Genomic DNA, 17,359 nt, shown 5'->3' with positions numbered 1-17,359 from the left:
TTGTATACATTTTCAGTTGCTTTTCATCATTTGAGGTTATGAGCTACTTGGCATTTCTATATTCTTGCATAACACAGTTGGACAGTTCCCATCACCCAAGAAAGGCAGAGCTGAAGTGACCTCCTTCAAGGTACAGCTTTTCCTCCAGAAAAAGAAAGAAATCTCAGACAGCATCAGGCAAACAGGGCTACCCTGACCCTGGCACGGCGCTGGGTGCAGCGGTGAGCTGGGGCTTGGTTTTGGTGAACGGCCACTTTCTGTCACCCCACCAGCCCTCCCAGCTCCTTCCAGCAGCTGCCTGACCTTCTCCCCTGAACGGTACCCAAACAGCTACTTTTAACAGCTCCTCATCTCCAAGCCTTTCCCCATTGCATCTGGTGGGGGTAAATTGCCTTATTAGACCTCTGTGATCCAGAAGGAGATGCACTGCCAAAGCTGTGTAAGTGAAAAAGCCCACAGAGCATCCCAAGGAACCATTCAGCCACGGTGTCCGTGGACTTCCCATGGTGGATATTTAATCCAAAGAAATACTGTATTAAAGAAGCCGTGAATAGAAGCACTTAAGGAATATATTTGCAGATCTCAAGAACTGTCTTCAGCAACTCAGAAAGTACAAGAGAACGTGTTATTAGGATTTCCAACAAGTCTCTAGGCACAAATGCTTAAATGCCACCCTCTAGGCCAAATCCACTCTAAATCTCTGAACACTACCTGCTAATGGCAAACAAGCCTTGGATCCAGGTCTTGCTAATGTAATAGGAGTCTGGGAGAACAGCTGAGCCACGCATGCGATGAACATCTCCCGTATTGTGAAACAAAGTTGAAAGAGAAGCTATCTGTCAGCAAAGTGGGTGCGATGGGGTCCGTCAGCCGTTAATAGGCATGTGTGGCTGCTTTCATTATTTAACTGTCTGTTTGAAAGGACCTTTCTTTCGTTTTCGTGTGGAGATATGAGCTTCCTTGCAGAGGGCATTGGTCCTGTGCAATCACCATCTGCCTACAGAACAGTTTGGATTAAAATATCTCCCCATCCCTGTGAACAAAATAGGGTACCTAATTGAAAGCCACGCCACGAGAGTCTCTCTATCCCCCTCCCTCCCCAGCACTACATCTTCATCGCATCTTTTATCGCCTCTACATCAGATGCGCCTTTCTTGCTTGCTCTGAATAAAAACAATCCCTGCTTCCCCGCAGCGAGCATCAAAACCTCTTCACAGAGCATGAGCACTAAATGAGAGCCGTGCTCGCTCTGTGTACTTTGGAAGGCAGGAATATTTTGAGGGACTAAATTAATCCCTCACATTTTCAAAGTGCATGGCACAGATTTCAAATTTCAGCTCCCGCAGTGGTTAAAGCAAGGGAGGGGAGATGGGGTCCCCTGAGTTTAATTCTCACTGAGCCCCGGTGTGACCTGTGGCACAGCTTGGCTCTGCTGTGCCCAGCTCTGGGGGCAGGGGGTGGCAGGCGGTGGCAGGCAGCTCCCACTATCACTCTGGGGAAAGCTTTTTTCCAATTGCCCAACTGGAAACATCTAAGCTGTTGGAAGAAAGGGCTACAAGGAAAAAAAATAATAATTGCACGATGATATTTCGGGAGTACACCCTGCTTCTTGCTCCTCCAAAATGTGTCATGTAGGCAAAGAGTGCAGCTGTGCTGGGTTGAAAATTACTTCTTGGCGCTCTTGCCTTTGAGCCAGCGGCGTTTATGGGCTCAAAGGACTGAAGAAGCAGGGTCTGCCGTGGCTCTGGGGGAGCGGTGGCCAAGAGACAGAGACATGACTGCAAAAAGCAGCTGCATCCCAGCCTTGCCAAGCAGTAGGTGCCCTTGCGGAGGATGGGAGTGAGCTGGAAAGCCACCGATTCAGCGGAGCAGGGCTTGCCAGGCTGCCTCTCATGCAGCACCATTTGCAGATGTGCCAGCCTGGCTCCCACCCCCTGGCCATGAGTGAAGCCAGCAGCTCTCGCCCACAGTTTCGGTGCCATCTGGGTCCGCGGGGCAACCGATCGTGGTGCCCAGCTTGAACACGCAACCCCAAGGCAAACATGTTTAGAATTTCTCCTTGGCTTTGCTTTCTCCGGCAGTTTTTTCTTACATAACATTCCCTGCCCCTTCTTTCAGTGCAGAGCAATGTCAAACCTCTGGCCGTGTGGCTAGACTGAGAAATTCCAGCTCCCCACTCCCAAACAGGTTGAGGGTAGTGAATCCATTGAAAATCAATGCCCCCCATCAGCAGCAAAATTGTTGTTGCAGGAAGAAAGTCACTCGCAGCTGCTGGGTTTGATGAGTCCCTCTTCCCTGGCTGTTCACCTGCGGGGCTCGGCATCTCACTGTGGGGGAACAGTTTTATCCAAAATGGAGGTGGGAGCACAAAGTGACAGTTCAGAGACGGTTACCTTGAAAAAGAGAGGGAGAACCTTCTTCTCCAAAGGTGGAGAGGGAGTTTTTGATCCGATGCAGACTTCTTCCCGGGCCGTCGCAACAAGCTGCTTCTAATCGAGGTTGCCCTCACAGAGTGCGATGTCTCTCGATAGCAAAAAGAGAGATGTGCTGCTTCAGAACAGCTGTTTGAAGGCAACAGGTAACTACATGTCTTGCTGCATTTTTCCCAGTTTAGATACAAGTACAGCATCTTCTGCATCTATAGGCAGAGGACAGACTTGCACAGAAAACCTTGCATCCCACAGCGCTGCACGGTACACATTATTAACCCCCCACCCACTAATTGCAATTTTCTGTCTGGGTGTTAATGATGAAGATGGGATCAGCAAACATATACATCATTAGTATTTTCAGAAAGCTACAATGTGCAAGTGGGGAGGTAGACGTACTTAATTTCAAAATTGAAATTCTAGGGTGTCACTTGCCCCTTGGACAGAAAAAAAAAAAATTGCCCCTGTTGTGGAGGGGGTGGACTTTGCTACATTGGTATAAATGAGGTTTTGGCCACACTTCTTCCAGACACACAATAGAAATTAATTTTTTCCTTTCTTCCCCTTCCTTCTCAAAGATACACAGATGCATTTATCTTGGTGCTGTTAAGCCAAATCTCAGTTAGTCATTGTGCCTAACACCATGCGTTTTTGATGGGCTGATTTTTATTAGATTACTTGGCTTGTAGAGCTTCACCATGTCTAAATTCTTTAAAAATCCTTCCTGTACTTTTCCTTGGAGCAGGATTCAACAGCAACTGTTGCCACCTGCTTTTCACCACGTGGTCTTTTTTCCTCTCTTCTTTTCAAATGCTTGACACAACTGGGCAGATTCAACTTCCCATTTTCTCCATGTGTGACATTGCTCAGTGGCAGCTGCTAAAAGAAAAGCCCCATCATAATCAGTGTGTTTTGCCTGTAGCATAAGGCATTTCAGAAACATTGAAAAGCTGAAAGGAAATAGAAGATAAGTTGGAAATCATGAGCTGAAATGTGCACTTCCATTTTAGAGATTAAATTAGAAAAATATATTATCGTGAATTTAAAACAGTATCATCAGCCAGCTTGACAGCTCATCTGGGCTGACGCTGGGCTGTTACTGAGGGAACTTGAGCTAGCGTCCAGCCTTAGGATCCTCGTATCTCTGATATTCAAAGGCTGGATCAAGCTCTGGGGCGGTGCTGCTCGGTGGGGAGCAGAAGAGGTTCTGCTGGAGCAGCCTGCTGACTGCAGCACTTCATGGACACGGTGACAGGCCAGCATTGCCGTGTTAAAGTGCTGCTGACCCACCGAGAGCGAGGAGGAAAAGGAACATAATGGTGAAAAATTTGCCCAGCTGGAATAACTGAGATCAAATAAAAGGTTCCCACGGAGGATGTAGCAGGTGGGTAGGTGTAAACGAACAGCCGTGTTCTGGTCATCAGGAGCACTTCGGTCCCATTGCATAGGTGACACAGCTGCAGTTTCATGGTTTTAGGTGACATTCAGACAATCCCCATGTGACAGCATCCAGGAAGAAAACTGGAGAGTATCTTAGATAGCCAGCGTATCCTCAGAATTAAACCAGGGATCAAACCCAAGACTAGCTGGGGAACACATGCAGCCCTGCAGCAGGTTTGAGCCTCCCTGGTCCGTGGCTCCTGGCTTTTTGTTCTGTCAGTGGCCCAGGGATTCTCAAAACAGCTTTGCAGAAAAGATAATAAAATTTGGGAAACTTTCTGTGTTCCCTCCTGCTAGTAGTAAAGATGAGGAGCGAATCTGTTTATCATTGTCACTGTAGGCTGTTCCACTGCCCATGCTAGAGCAGGAATTCCTCCATGGATTAACTTTTCTATGTTTTCCCCCTCTTGACCCTTTTCTCCATGTAGACAGTGGAATAGGTGAATAGACTGCTGCGCAACACCAGGCTCAACCCCTCTGTTCAGTGAAAGCAGGAGAAAATGGAAACAGAACATCTCTTTTATGAGTCAGATACAGGAGATGTCTTCATTTCATCATCTCTAAAATGTGGAAAATGGCCTGGCCTTGACTCATAGGGCATCTCATCTATACATAGCTGCTTCACTGGACCTTTCAAGATGCCCAGAGTTCATATGGAGAGCTGAAAGTCCTCAGGAAAAGTTCACTTATAAGTTGATGAAACAATCAAGCTGTGAGGCTATGCAAAGAAGGAAGGCTGCACCTTCAAAGGCAGCTGAAGCACCAGACTGAGAGCTTAGAAATGCAATTAATTTATCGTGGCTCAACAGGTTGCTGCTGTGCACCAGCAGAAAGAGCTGGGCCAGCCATACGCTTTGGCTACTAAATGTGTAAGGTGAAATATGTAAGCTTAAACCTCTTCATTTCTCAGTCTGCTCCTTTCTGCAGTAGCGAATTAGTGCATGCAGGGTATGAAAATAAATAACTTCTAGAAGTTAGGCCAGACCAAAGAAGTGTTACCCAGGAAAGAGGCTGCTTCACAGCTTTCTCGGAACGAGACAGATGCTGTTCAAGATGGTTTAACAAAGGGGAAAAAAGAGAGGAGATTTCAGCAGGCAATGCACATGTAATAGCATTAGTTGTCTTGCAAAAAACTAAAAATACCTAGCTTACTCTGCCAAATTTTCCTGGCTTCTATCATTAATGGTCTCAATATCTAGCTAGAAAACCACTGGGAAGATACACAAGCTGGAGGAGCAAAGCAGCACAAAACGTACAAACAGGGTCACTGAGCGAAGGCCATATTGAAGAGCTGAACCTCTGACTACTGGTAGGGACCAGGGCCTCCCAGAGAACCAGAGAACAACCGGGGCTCAGGCTTCATTTGTTTCTTCAAACATAACCAAAGGAAACAATTTATCCTTTTGTAGTATGACTGTCAGCACTGGCTTCATGGTACAAAACCATGAGAGAGATGTTGTCGCTGTCCCAGCAGGACTGCAGGGGTGGTGGTACCCAGGGCCAGCATTCTTAGGGACGGTGACATGTCACACAGGGAGCTTGGCATCAGCAAGTTGCATGATGCTGAAACAGGTACCAAAGCTGAAGTGAGGTGTTTGCATGCAGAGTGCGGGCTTGGATACCAGCTCCTGGATAATAAATTGAGGTTCACCTTTCACAGAAGCAGCAAGTGAGAATGTGAGAATCCTGTGTCACATGAAGCAAGAGTTGCTTCTGCCTGAATGGCAATCTGCAGTGCTGTAAGGTCATTGCCGTAGCCAGAGAGGGAAATGCATTCCTACAGACTTACCCTTTGAGAGTTCATTCTATTTTTATTTTTATTGGGCCCACCTAAAACCGTGTCAACGCTTTTTCTATGACGACAGTTGCAAAAGAAGTTGTGATACCATATTAGCACAAACAGCTGAATTTTGGCTTTGTACAACCAGTAGGAAAAGTCACTGAAGGTCTTTCCTTATCAAGAAAAAACATGGAAAGTCCTGAGAACATCCAATCAGCACCAAGACCCACAGAAAGAAACCCCTAGGAGAAGACCCTGAGCTTGCCACCCTTTCAGTCAAGAACCTGTGTTGACTGGCTCCATCACTAAACATGGTGGCAGACTGATGGGGATCATGAGTTTACATCTGGAAAATACCACTGATTCTTGCCCATTGGCACTCTGTCTGGGACACACGCTTTTGGGCACAGTTAGCATTAAGCTGATGGGGGAAGTGGAGCTTAGATGAACTTTCCTCCTATGTCAGAATAAAGACACAGTTTGCATTAATAGGTGTTGATCTCTGCGTGTCTCCATTATTTTGTTGTATACAACTGTACTTATTTCCTACTTAAATGAACGAAGGGATATTTATTTCAGAATCGCACATTGCTTGCCATCACAACAAGCTTGGCTGGAAGTACCCACAGAGCCCAGGAACAAAGCGTTTCCTCCTGTCAACCTTCTCCTAAGTAAAACCAAAACAATGTCTTTGGACATGCTGATCCAAGTTGGGGGTCTGTCATTCAAAAGAGAGATTAAAGCAAGGGATTGGCTCTAGGCTGGATTTCATGATTCGATTCCTCTAGAACAAGGAAGCCAGTCCCTGTGGTCCTCTCTGCTGGGCGAGGCAGCACGAGGAGAGCTGGCACCAGCTCAGTACTGTATATACCAAGCATTCAGCACGGTCCTTCTTGCAAGGAGCTCACACAGGCTAATTACAGCTTTCATCCGATTGATTTTTTTTTTGTCCAATTCGTATTTTTCCAGTAGTACTTTTAATAGTATAAAGCCCTCCGGCTCTTCGACTTTCCCATTTCAGATGCATCCTGGGCTCCATTCAAAATTATGATACAATCCCCAAACCTTGAACGTAAGCCAGGCTCTCTCTTTCCCAAACTGGCAGGCTGCATGGGAAGCAATGAACATATTTTTCACAGTTATGCATCTTGCATCTGACTCAGGTTGTTGTTATTATGCAGTAAGTGTTTCAGTCTGAACATTAAAGAAAAGAAAAAAATGTTCAGGTCCTAAGGGGGGAATAAAATCCACTAATACAACATGGGCTTTATTTGCTTGTTGACTACCAACTGTTGTTGAGAACGGCAGGGCTCCCAGAGCTTCAAACAAGATTAAAGAGTAGGAAATAGGACATTTATTTCAACTCAGATTCTTATTTAAGACTTCAGTCTAGCCACACAGTTAGGTGTTTGGACATCTGGTGAAAACTCTTGGCCGTATACAAATTTTGAAAATGTTGTTAATCCTTAAAATCAATATTATGTTGAGGTAATTGCTCAGCTACCTACGTTTGTGGTGGCTAATTCATCCGTATGCTATTTCATGAGTCATTAACTACGTAGGAAAAAGCATTACTTTCTCGTTATCACTCTTGGACAACTTATACCACGCCTATGTTCATTACTGTATAAAACATGATTGCTATTTACTCATATCAATTGGAAGATTTAAAAAAGGTTTTGTAAGTGATTTCTGTAAGTGGGACCCAAGTAATGGTTAAAAAGTACTTGAACATGCCTAACTGATGATGAGAGTATGCTGAGCATCGACAGGGTGCACCGTAGCCCCTCTGACCCCAAAAGACCAGTTGTCCCACCCATAATCAATGCTCTGAACCTCATACTGTTAAAATACTAAGCTGAGTCTTGCTTTGCTTTAGGATCTGAGGGTTTGAAATAGTCTGTGGAAGTCAAACAATGGGGCGGTTGCTGTAATTTGCTAAAGCTGCTGTATTTGATTTGCCTTTAACTCAGTTAAGTATCTTGGCAAACCTTTAATTTGAAATCTGTAGAGGCTGAGCATCACACCCTGCTAGGCCTATCAACAGATGGAGGAATTACTAAAGGCAAAATGTATATCTTTATGCTACTTCCCCCCTCCCCTCCATCATTATACAAATCATGCACTGAAATTATTAGTAACCTTGGAGACTGGCAGATTTATTTGCAGCAGAGGGTGCCCCTGGAAAAGCGTGGTGCTAACAGCCACAGGTGGTAGGGGTTTTCCCAGCATGGGCTGACTTTTGTTGGGGGAAACTTAAGAGCTGATAGTAAACAAGGAAAGCAGGTTTGCATCCCAGAGAGCATGGAAAACGTGAAGGCGTTTGGATTGCAGCCACGCAGTTATGCATGCGGCGCGAGGTGCGACCTGAGCTCTGCCCTGCCTTGAGTTGCGAGCGGCCAGCCCCACGGCGGGGCGTGGAGGACTGGGCACGGGGGTTGCAGGGACATCATGCACAGTCCGTGCCCTTTCTGGAGGAGATAAAGACTGTTGCTACCCTTCTGATGCTCTGGCACTGAGCCCTCCAAACCTAGACCACTATCACAGCCCTGCTTATTCACACTGTTACTGTTGCACTTAGTTCTTAAAGGAGACCCTGAATACACTATGTTCAATTCAAGGTCTGGCAAAGTTAAAAGGAAACAGAGAAACAAACAAACAAACAAAACAACACTGTAAATTCAGTCTGCTTGCCACCAGTGTGCATACACTGCCCAAACAAACTGAAGGAAATTAAATAAGGAAGTTTATGCATTTTCTCTTTACTTAGTTTGCTAACCCTTTCTTCATTAATCCTGAAGCTAACTAAGATACTGTGGGACTGAGCTTGTATTACTTCCCCCCCCCCAAATACCACTGTTTTGTGCAGGTGCCCACACATTGCTGGAGTATCCAGCGATGGCAGTGGCTGAGGTTCACTCCTGTGCCCTCAGGATTGCAGGCCACTTGCACCCCACCGCAAACTTCTCTGGCTTCCCTCTTGTATAGTGCATTTCAGCCTCCCCAAAAGGACAATTCTCTTTACAAGTGAAGCTCTTTAACGGGAGGCATATCCCAGAGAACTGTTTGCTCCAGTTGCCCTCTGTGCTGATATTGTTTTATTTTAAAAACCACAAAATTTTCTGAAATAGTCTGTGGACTAAAAAAAAAAAATAATAAATTTGCACAAATGCAGGTGAATCTTAATATACAACACAGATGTGAAATGAAATTCAATCATACAGAAAGCACCAATGACTTATTATAGATGGATAGGATGGGAAGTACCTTTTACCTAAAGCCAAGGCATTTTAGAATAACTATTCAGCATTTTCCCACCTGAAATGTATCATCTTACTGATTTCAAGCTGACTTTTGCAGATCAACTCCATCTATTTGGCTTTCATGCTCTGAAGTCCTCAACTGCCCAGAAAATGGTGCCACTGCTATCCTCAAAGATGCTGTTGGTGTCACTGGTTTAAGGTGAACTAGAACAATAGCCCAGAATGAGAACAGCTGAAAAATAACGCGAGCCAGCTGGGAATAATGAGCACACAGCTACAGCTGAGCTCTTCTGCTATGGGATGGAAAATCTGGGTCTTTTTAAGGATCAACCAGCTATACAACCAGGAGAAAGTCTTTTCAATTGGAACAGGATTTTGTCAGTTTTCACCGTGCAACATGGTCAACACAAAAGAAGTGTCAGGTCACTTATTACAACGATTTATCTGCCAGCTAAATTGTTCCCCCTCAGGCCTTCTGGCAACATTTAAGATTTCCTAAGATATCTCTCAGACTTCCCCCCGATTTTATTTTGTCAAGTATATAATTCTTTGCAATAAAGAACAAGGCCCATCAGGGCAAAACACCAGGGCAAAAAAAGAAGAAGAAGAAAAAAAAAAACTAGTAAAACTGCAGATATTAGAGTAAAATGAGAGCGTATCTCACTTTCAGGACTGGAATTGCATTTCAGGGTTGGTTCACTGAATCATGAACTCGGGCTGAAAGGGTTCCTTGTCTGTGCACTTAGCAAGTCTATTCAAGTGTGCATGGGGGAGGGAAGGCTGGCTGCGTGATGTCCCTGTGCGAGTTTATGTTTAATATAATCTTCAGGCCTGACAAATTTATGCAGAGTGAGAACATTTCAATCGTAGGAAACTGGAATGCTATCCAAATACTTTGCTCTTCGACAAACATCATGGACAGAGTTCAAGTATAACTTGGAGAAACATAGGAGTCTGAGCATCGCAGGCACCTGAGCTTTTATGGTGGGTCCCTGGTGTGTGCCTGCACCAGTGTGGGAAGCTTCTGAGACTGCTCGGAGTGTCCCAGTGCCATGAAAACACAGATGATGAGCAGGATGCAGAAGCTCATGCTCCTTCCAGTAACCCCCTTTGCTGAGGCACTTACTGGGCTACCTGCGTGCCTGAGGGAAAGCACTTTCAGCAAAAGACCAAATCTCACTTTCAATCTGAAAGGTACAAGTTAACCTCAAATGCTTACTGATCTGGAAATATCCAGAGAAGGATTTAACTCTCATAAAGCTAGGTTAGAGTGAGGTCTTTACAAAAGTCAGTGTATCTGGGACTGGAATAGACAGTCCAGCCTTACTGGCCAGTTATGCATTAGATATGCAAGGGGTTCAGATTTGTGGCTCCAATAGGCTGCAAATGCTTGGGCATAAAGACACAAGAAATGGCAGTTCAGGTTGTAGAAACTTGATGACAGCCCCCCCCGCCCCCCCCCCCCCCCGACTGTTTTGTAAGATTTTTTTTTTTTCTAATTGGACAGGAAAACATCCAAAGATCTTTACAATTTTCCCTCCACCCAGTAAATGATTTCTGCATTTCCAGGGGGGCATTACAAAACAAAGGTAGGTGAGCTGGAAGGAGGATGCTCCTTAGCATAGCTGATCGTAGAGGTTTCAAAGTTGAATGAAGGACTGGACTCAACATCCAGCTTATATGGTTTGGAGTGTTTTTCGTTATTTCTTCTACTCTTATTCTAGAAGTCATTATACCAGTGGAAATTCACATCTGCCCCTCCATCACACAAGGATGCCTTCCTCGTGCTGCTGCGCTATTGCACTCGTCTGTTCCTGTGGTGGGTGCTCGTGCCCTGCACGCAGGGTGCAGCCGGAGCCCCTTGCTCCGAGCACGGACCTGTGTCAGCCCTCGGGCATCCTCCTGCTCCAGGGCTTGATGGGAAGAGGGAAAAAAGACGGGTTCAGCAGCCTGTTAGGACAGGTCAGTGCTTGGGGTGACTGTGCGGGTAATCGGATTTTGGCTGACCTGGCTCTTCCCTCTCATCTGTAAGCTCTCAGCAAATACCTTCACAGTAGAGGATGAGAGAGGAATTATTCCAGTGCCTGTCAAAATGAAGCAGGTGACTCTGAGAGCTTCAGCAGTGAAATCTCAAAGACAGATTCCCCAATTCTAGCTCACCCGATATTTCCTTTCATCTGTGTTGGAGAGGATCCAGCGCTGCCCAGCAGCTCCTGTAGCTCAGCAAAATGAGCAGAACAGCATGCCAGTGATTTTGACATAACAAGAATGACACATTAATCTCACAGCTGGGCATAACTAGGAATGGCCAAAGCTCTGCACAGACAGAAATCAAAGGAGTGTTGCACTGTTTATAGATCACGCCGTTCAAGGGAGCCCAGGGTACCACCCCCCAAAGCGGACTGGTGGTTTTGAACACAATGTGGCTCATGTGATGCAGAGATATAAAAACCATAACATTTCTTTAGTCTAAGTTGTAACTTTGGTTTTTGGAAATTAATCACAGCAGGTTAGAGGGCCCAACATGTTTTTAGAAATATACAAAAGCATGGTAATCTCTCTAAAAAAAAAAACACAAAAAAAAAAAAGAAAATAACATGTGGTGGCAGTAACACTGCCAGCATTATGTCCGCTGTGGAACAACAGGAGCTCTGCTAAGCAGACATCACTTCACCTTAAGTATTAAGCTAATTCCCCTGTACCATCAGGAGACGGCTTTCCTGTCAATCACTTCCGTGTGCATGACAGCTTATGGCTTAACTGCGCCTATCTCGTATCATTTAACCAGATAGTATCTGTTTTGACATTCATGACTGAGATACTTGGCTTGTAATTGGGACTGAGCACAACTGAGCAGAACAGAGTGATTTCCTTTCCCAAGGATGGCTGTTCGGGTGACGTGGCACTCGGCGCTTAACTCGCTGCAGGATAGAAACCCGCCAGTAATGCTGCCCACCAGGGCGAGCGAAGACCCCCATGGGATTGTAAACTCCTTGGAACAAAGGGACATGCCCTGGAGGTACACAAGCAAGGTAACACTGACCAGGTGCCAGTGGCCTCATCTGTATTCGTGTGTCAGGCTCTGCATCAGCAGGATGCAGAAGTCAGCGCAGCCCTTGCAGAAAGCCATGGCACACGTGGCGGCGGAGGGCAGGTAGGGTGCCCCACCGCTGAGACAAAGCCCTAAGCATCGCCACACCGTGGGCCTGAGCAGCGCTCTCTGCTTGGGCAGTGTGTTCTTTGGTTTTGTTGTAAAATATTTAGGAGACTTTCTGGATTAGGAAAGTATGTTACCTCCTGCCTTGGTTGTTATTTGAACTCCACTATTTACTTAATGGAGGGTAACGTGCAGACATCGTGATGGAATCTGCTGGGGTGGTTTCTGCTTTCAGCTGAAGGGAAAAAGTGGCCGGGGTCTGAACAAGGTGAGCCCACGCTGCCCTGTTTCACACCAACCAGACCTCTGGGGGAGCTTTTCCGTAATTCAAATAAACTGATACAAAAACTGATGCTGAATATTTGATTATCATTTAGATCAGAACCAAGATAGGGAAAGAAAGGATTTTACACTTGCGTGTCAGAACAACGTTATTATTCTTCCTGAATATGTATGACATAAGAAAACTGATAAAGCTATTGGCAGCACAAACCAGAAAGAATTGTGAGACCAGAGGAGGAGATTGAGTTCCCTGAGCTGCTTGATGTAACCATTCCTGTCAGGTGAGCATCCTAATTAACGCAGGTATCTCAGTCTAATTGCATGGATCAGGCTGCTTTGTCTTTTCAATAATCTATAGAGCTGTACCTGGCATTAATCTTATTAATGGAACTATTACACTGCTTACAAATTAATTTCCAGCATGAGATTATCTACTGGATGTGCTTGTGTGCAGAGGGATTCCTTTCCTCTGAAGTGTAAGAATGGGAATCCCCCCAAAGTTCTCCAGATTCGAAGATTTGCGCTTTCAAAGTTGACCCCTGATGTTGAAGCTTTGAATGTCCAGACACAGAAACTGTAGTCTTTCATTTCTGCTCTTTAGAAGTGCTGCTGCTTGTATCGCACAGTGTGTTGTATTGGGAGCAATCCTGTTGATTATGGTGTGATTATTTCAGGTTAAATGAAATAGGGCTGCTTGGTGGGAAGGTTTTGTAGCCTGGTGTCTCTGAGAAGGGGAGGCCAGTCTGTGGGACCATTCATTGAAGCCAAAAAAGAATTTTGGGTTTTAGTCCAAGAAAAGGGAGTCCAAATGGGAGTGAAAAGTTAGGCTTCCAACCCTGGTTTAGTCACCTCTATAACAAGGCTGCTCTGTTGGTCTCTGTGAGGTCCCCAGTTGTCAAAACTGATGCCCTTGATGAAATTTCCCCCTTCTGAAAAAGTGACTCTTGTGATGTAAGTTCTAAGTGGCTCTACCATGGTTCCAGGAAGCAGGAGAAACAGCTCTGGAGTTGAATGTCACAGCCAGGAAGAAAAGGATACGTGAAAATGAAATGGATGAGTATGAAGGAAAACTCAGTAAATGACTGATGATGCCTCCTAAGCCTGTTTGGATGTATGCACCCAGTTAATCTTCTTTTAAAAAAACAAACAAGAGTAAATTGAGTTCTACTATGCATCTATTATTGAAAAAGAAAAAAAAAAAACCCTGAAGCTGTCATGTACATTCCTGTATTTCTGGAAGTATGTGTTTACATAGGCCATATCTTTATTCAGGATTTATTAAATTTTTTCCATATAAATGTCATATGGAATAAATTATTTTTCTGGAGGTGATTACACTTCAGATGCTGGTTTTCTCTGCAGATACATGTGTGTCTCACACTCTTGGTGGCTCCCTGTTCCCACAGGAGTGAAGCAGCCCAGGCAGCCGCAAGGTTCTCACCTCCGTCTCACACCACCTGGAAATCAAAACTGCAGTGGTCTCTCCTCCATGTAGGTTGCGGGGTTAAGTTTAAGAAGCCACTTTTCTTATAGATTCTGTGCTCACAAGCCTGCAAGATGACTGTCAAAGCAAGCATTTCCTAATGCCTTAGGAAGCTTAGTCTTGCTAACAGCAATGGTCTTGGCTGGGATATGCAAGGGCACACAGCTACAGTGCTGCCGCAAGCTGAGTGTTCACCCCTAAACGAAATAATAATCCATCCTTTCTTCTCTGGAGATAACCTGCCCAGTGAACAGGAGGCTCCTCTCACCCAGGGAGAGACAAAGGCAGTCGTATAACCCGACAGCTGAAAGAAAATCCCTTCTCGAAAACCCCCATTCCCAGAGTGCTAGGCTGGGATTTTTTCTGCCTCACATTGATGGAGCACGGAAGTTAAATACCTAATCATGTAGATTTCTATTAGACACAGGAGCAAAAATTGAAGTGAAAATAATATAACAATGCTATGTTTCAGCCACCGTAGCCACCTATGTCTGAAGCTTGGAGCTGTCAGGCAGTCTAATAAAATGAAATTGGAGAGACAGAAAGAAACAATTCCTTGTTTAAAGCTTTAATTCTGCACACCTCCTTGGCGGTGGCTGTTGTGTGTCAAAACGAGCGGAGATGGGAAATGCACCATCCCAGCTGTGCCGAGATCCTGGCGCTTGGGACAACTCATGCTGCTACTTGACCAGCAGATGTTGAGCCTGGCTGCAGGACAGCCCTCAGAGCAAATCCCTATGTCTCCATGCCATGAGGCGGAGGTGGACACAGCCTGAGTAGGCGAAGGCACTTAATTTCAGCCTGAAAGTCACTGTGTGTTTAAGACATGTATTGATTTCCGTACTGTGCTAGTACTTTATGAGTGATTTCTTATGTTAGTGTCAGGTGAGAGACATGAATGGAGACCTAATTAAAGTGTATACAAAGTACATGCAGTAAATCTCTTTGGCAATGTCAGCCTGCTTTAGAGCAGCCCAGGAGAACAAACAAGATGGCATAAATGAAAGATAAAGATATACTAATAGTCTGCAACATTCCCAGAACAACAGTTTAGCTTGTGAGACACTAACGTGAAGCAGCTGGGGATATCGAAGGAGAAAAAGTGCTATTCCTGGGACATGTTCCACAGCCCTAAAACACAAAACAATGGGAATTTTACTCCTAACTTAAATAACAGCCCTGTGTTTCTCCCCTGTGTTGTAGCCATTATTCCATCACTTTTTAAATTAATGCTGTCTCTCCATCTGCGATCCATCCCAGTAGATATTTATACCCACAAGAGCATTGCAGAGACAAAGAGAGTGCCGAAAATACTAGGGAAGTGAAAAAATAATTATTATTTTAGTATTAGAGATCCATTAGTACTAAGATAATGAGCTATTGTTTGTTTTATGACAGTCCCCAGCAAAGCCAGCGCTACCCTCCTTTGAGGAGGAACGGTCCCTGCTCACAATGAGCTGGGTAAGAGACCTGGATCTTCACATTTGGTTTTTGGACGGGCTGAAAGGCTCATGGCTATAATGAATTAACAGCTTTATGGCAACATTTTCAAAAGCAAAATAATTTTGGATGTGTCTGTCAGGATGGATGAAAACAGATGCATTTTCTCTGCCTTCAGTCCCGGCTCATTGGAAATTCTGGTGTGGAAGGTATACACAGCTGCTTTCAGCTTTTGGGAAATACCATGGCCAAGGTAATAAATACTACTGGAAATAAATACCACGGTATATTGGCTTGGGCATAGCACTGCACTAACTTATCTCTACAGCTTTTTGGACTGGAGCCGGCTTGTATTTCTGCACAAAGGAGCTAAGGTTCAGGTCAAGGTACTAAACACCTGACTATCCAGAGCTGAATCACGGTGGGGTTTGGGTTGCTGTTTTCCTTAGCTTGTCCTGAAGGTGGGACTTGGGTGTTTTTCAAAATGGTACCACTTCTTTCTCGCAAAAGACTGATCCAGGATCTGCACTGTATTCCCTCGAAACTCCAGCAGTGGTCCTTGGACAAGGAGAAAGCTATTCCCAACCTTTTATCTTGTCTGTGTGGCCTGGGACCTATTTAAATTTTCCTCATCCATTCTCTTCATTAAGTCTGCATTGGGGTGAAAGTCTTCTCTTTTAACCTCTGGGTTTCCTTACACTGTGCCTGTGCCCCTCCTGGACAATGTGATGGAGCGGTGCATGCTAAAAAAATCTGCTCGTTTGGAGTCAGTCATTAATAAGAAGCAAGATGGCTTTACTACAGGGATGCCAGCATTACTTGGCTGACAATGTCCCTTACTATCCTGGAGAGATTTTAATGGATCGAACAGGTTGGTGTTGTCATTTTCAATTTGCTGAGCCATCTGACAGTGTTCCTGACAATTAGCACGTACAAAATATGGAAATATATTACCTTTTACATAAAAAAAAGAATATGGGGAGCTGCCTGGTCTCTGGAGTTGTATAACAACTTGTTATTCCTACGTGCTTGGTTTGACTTTAAATAGATTTCAGTACAGCAGAGTCACCCTAACCTTGGGATAAATTTAGCTATTGCCTGAGTCAGGAGAGGGGTTTGGGATCATTAAAAGCTGATCAAGAATTAGCACGTGCCTCCTGTGGTCGGGGCTGTGGGAAGCGGTGGTTGCACGTGTACAGCAGACATGAGGGGCTGGGGGAGCACGGGGGGATTGTTGCTGAGACCCCGGTGTACAGTGCCCATCGCTTCACCTCCTTCACCCCTGCGCCTCCCACCCCCTGTCACACAGCAAAGCACAGGAGGGAGCAAAGTGACTCACCCAAGGTCACACAGAGGGACGGACCCAAGCTCCGGTCACCTTGTCCCCGGCTCCTGCAGTGTAGCTGAGAGAGAAGAGGAAAACCAAGACAAATTAACACTCATGAAGCAGTAGGTGCGGTGAGAGAGGTCATTCATGCTGGATTGCTGGGATTAAAAGGTTGCTTTTGTTTCCGGAGTGGACATGAGACCATGAAATGCAGCTGTCAGCTAAGGAGAGACAGAAAGGAACATCTAGTGTCAAAACATTGAAGGAGTAGACATATATTTTTTAATGCGATGGCAGCTGTGGTCATTTTAGACCCTCCACATCTTATATTAAAAAGAAATACATCTTCTGGCTCCTGACAGGGCAGGGGGGGGGTGGCGTGTTGCTTGCACGCTTGTGACATGGTGTGACCTTCTCTGAGAGCGGGGTGGGATGAGGAGGCATCCCAGCTCTCCGGCAAGCCAAGTGTTTTGCACTGAATTTCTAGTGCCCAGTGGTAGGAGGTTCCACTTACGAGAGGCAGGGTTCAGCCCCAGGTTTTACCTTCTCAACCGTCGGTGCGCATCTTGCACAGCCATGATTTGGGATGCGCCCATGATTTCAGGCACATCCTCTCCTTCCACCCTGCTTTTTTCTTTGCCACACCAACTGAGGAGGAGGAGGGATTCGGGGAGCGACAGGAGACTCATTCAGAGCGCATGTGGCTTTTGTGGGAACTGCAGACTGAAATGTCCCTTTAGATAAAAGCAGCCAGACTG

General features: G+C 45.3%; 1 long non-coding RNA gene across 1 annotated transcript in view; it reads right to left on the bottom strand.

Moving 5' to 3' along the window:
* Positions 1-317: 317 nt before the first annotated feature.
* The window catches only part of LOC308073064, a 41,916-nt gene continuing 24,874 nt past the window's right edge, over positions 318-17,359 (bottom strand). The window contains exon 3 of the long non-coding RNA XR_013931886.1: positions 318-16,677. This is a non-coding gene — a long non-coding RNA (uncharacterized lncRNA). The remainder of the gene's footprint in view (positions 16,678-17,359) is intronic.

This window comes from Falco punctatus, assembly GCF_963210335.1.
Source record: "Falco punctatus genome assembly, chromosome: 14".
Classification (NCBI taxonomy): Eukaryota; Metazoa; Chordata; class Aves; order Falconiformes; family Falconidae; genus Falco; species Falco punctatus.
This window is presented reverse-complemented; position numbering and strand designations above follow the sequence as displayed.